Below are 3,370 nucleotides of genomic sequence, written 5' to 3'. Positions count from 1 at the left end.
TAGTGCGTGTGTTTATCTGGCAAAAAACAAAAAAGATGACCGTGCCGAAATTTAACAATATTTGCTTCAACACTCGATTTCACACCAGGAATCTTGCAAAACATATCCATGTCAAATTTTGGAAATATCAATTGATGATTTTCACTGTTCTCTAAAGAAACATCAGATTATGATGCCCACCGTTTAAGGCTTAATTGTTGAATTGGAATTCTTAATAGAGTACGTTCGTTAATTTTCTCTAATTACGGGAGACAATTACGGATTTATTTCTACCTTATTAAACTTCATAAAAAAAATAGTAATTTCCCCATACCTGCCAAATCAGTAATCATCGATCCTATATTGTATACCTATCATAGAAAAATAAACCAATGATTGGTAAATAAATTATTCTTATACTCTGTTAGCAACAAAATATAATAGTGAAGTTACTGATAGGGGCAACTATGGTGAAGACTATGCACTTCGTTGAAGATGTCTGCTAAACCAGAATATATCCGGAAAAATATCCCGTAATTGGTGAAAGAATTAAATTAGTATAATGTTAAATCTTTAATATAATATTACTGAATGACTAATATTAATTTTTTCCTCGTTGCAAAGTTTTGCTAATTATTTTGATGCACCTACATAAAATATGATAAAATTAACTTAACTCTTGCTAGTTCTTGACATGCGGATGGCGTCTACGATAATTTAGTTTATGAACACATCATGTATAACAGCCTGGAGTTGTTTTGAATGAGTGTATGCACATTTTTGTCTGTTTTGTATGATTTTGTATCTTGGCTGACATATGAATTATGACAGAATCAACTCGTGATTGTAGTAAATCATATTAATTCATTTCTGAACTTGTCTCTCTTACAAGGATCTTTTTTTTAATAAATTAGATTATCCAAGAAACTTTTAATTTAATCTGCTAAGCTTCACAATAATTAGAATTGTTAAAGTGTATTAATTGGTAACAAATCTGATTATGATGTCCTTTCGTCAATCTTCATAACACTCAATTAGTCATAAAAATACAAATAAAATAAACTGTTTCTAGAAAGGAAAAGACACATAATTCACAAATATGTAATTTTTCTTCCTTAACAAGATAATTGCCTTTAAAGCAGTAGCAAATCATTCTTCCGAAGTCATTGACTCTAAAATTGAAGTGAATATTTTTATAAAATTTGCCAAGTTTATCACATCACTTTGAAATTCTTGTAAGAAATTCTGTTCTCTTTATGAAACCTAAATTTTGATAATTTACTGCTATCCGGATATTTTGTCAAATAGACGAATAATTCGGGTAAAAATGGATAAAGACTTATTAAATTGTCGATCAGTTATTTAAATGCAAACCAATCTATGTTTAGAGACGTTAGAGTGTTAGACAAAACATTTGTGGTATTTCTTCTACCTCTTAACGTTCTGAGTTCAAATCCTGTCGAAATCAACTTTGCCTTTTATTCTTTCAAGGTGATTAAAATAAAGTATCAAACAAGTACTGAGATCGATTAAACCCCTTTCTAACAATTGATTAAACCCCTTTCCAACAAATTTCAGGTTTTGTGCTTAGATTGGTGGAGTCACTAGAGTGTAAGTTAAGATGCGTTACGTTATTTCTTTCGGTTCTTCTACGTTCTGAGTTCAAATTCTGCTGTGGTCGACTTAGCCTTTCTTCCTTTTGGGATTGATAAAGAAAGCACCAGTCGATTGATGGAGCAACACTCTCTTCTTCATCAAAGTTTTCACAACCTTGATGATCCGCAGGATCGAGGGTGGAGAGACCAATAGGATTTTTAGGTCTTCGAGACTGCATTGGAACCTAAAGGGCTTCATGAAAGCATGGTACATGCAATCGAGTATTTCTCGATTGCAAGCAACGGTTGCACTTTAATTTTAGTTACTATCTATTATATTGGTTTCAAATTTTGGCACAAGGCCAACAATTTTGGGTGGCGGGGGGCGTAAGTCGATCACATCGACTCCAGTATTCAACTGGTACTTATTTTATCGACCCCGAAAAGATGAAAGGCAAAGACGACCTTGGCGGAATTTACATTCAGTGAGTTCAGAACGTAAAAACTGAGGAAATGCCGCAGAGTATTTTTCCCAGCATGCTTAACGATTCTGCCAGCTCGTCTATTTTCTCATTTATAACAATGAGATAAATATTCTCCATTGTCATGAACATCTTTGCTTTGTTCCACAATGTTACTTGTCATTGCATATTGAAAGTGTTTTGCTTTGATTGCTGTTGTTATGTATTCCAAGTCAGTCTGGAGCAGAACTATACTCAAAGGCATTCATGCCCCGACCACTTTGTTATTTTATGAGACACAGTTGTATCTGGGATTAGATTTTACAATGCGTTTTGGTCTTTATCAATATGGTGAGGCGTTTTTTGAGTGACGTTTTGCGACTGTACCCAACTCAGACTTGTTAAATTTTCAAACGATATGACTATTTTTCTTCTATCTTGTCTTTTACTCCTTGGTGACACCATGTCTGGCCGTTGTGTGTCACTGAGCCACATAATCGTACACACGCGCTCACACACACACTCTTTCTCTCACGTAATGCACACATACACACACATGCGCACTCAAACAGATTCGCACATATAAACATACACACAAACAAAAGAACATGATGGTCTGGTCATGGATGAAATGGTTTTGATCAGAGGTGTTCCCGATCAGGTTTGGCCCGGGGCTAACCAACGGCAACAACGATATTACAGATGAGAATTCGCTTTCCTTTAATTTAGCTAGAATTTATGATAACCGAAACGAATTTGATCGGAAAGCTAACTGCCGCATCATGTGAATGTAGCTGTTAACTCATTTATGGTGTTGGTTATCTTACAGAGTTTCAAGAAACCAGATATATCAGCAAACGAAATGAGATATTGTTAAATACATTAGTTGTGTTTCCTTTACAAAAGAAGTCAAGCGTCTAAACCACCAGGTCACGCTATCAGCCCGAAACACTGCCATAATTCGATTTAGACACCTAAACATTTTGTGAGATTGACTTAATGGAATGTTGTGTGTGACAGCATTTCAATTTAAGCTTTTCTAAGCATTAGGCTAACTGTTGAATAAAAGGTTTTCTCAGCTTGTCAAAATTTCCTAGAAACAGCGGTCACTTTATGAAGGTTTAATGGATAGCAAATACTTTATGCTTATGAGTTTCAGATAAATATTTCTTTACGTTTGATATTCGGAGAAGAAGGAAAACTACGGCAATTGAGAAAGAAAGATAAAAGGGTCAATCGGTATCTAACAAAATCACCAATTAGGAAGGCGCAGTTTCAAAGCTAAGTATCACTGTTAGTACGAAAGTTAGCGTCGTATATATATATATATATATA

Source organism: Octopus bimaculoides, chromosome 6 (assembly GCF_001194135.2).
Source record: "Octopus bimaculoides isolate UCB-OBI-ISO-001 chromosome 6, ASM119413v2, whole genome shotgun sequence".
Taxonomy (NCBI): domain Eukaryota; kingdom Metazoa; phylum Mollusca; class Cephalopoda; order Octopoda; family Octopodidae; genus Octopus; species Octopus bimaculoides.
This window is presented reverse-complemented; position numbering follows the sequence as displayed.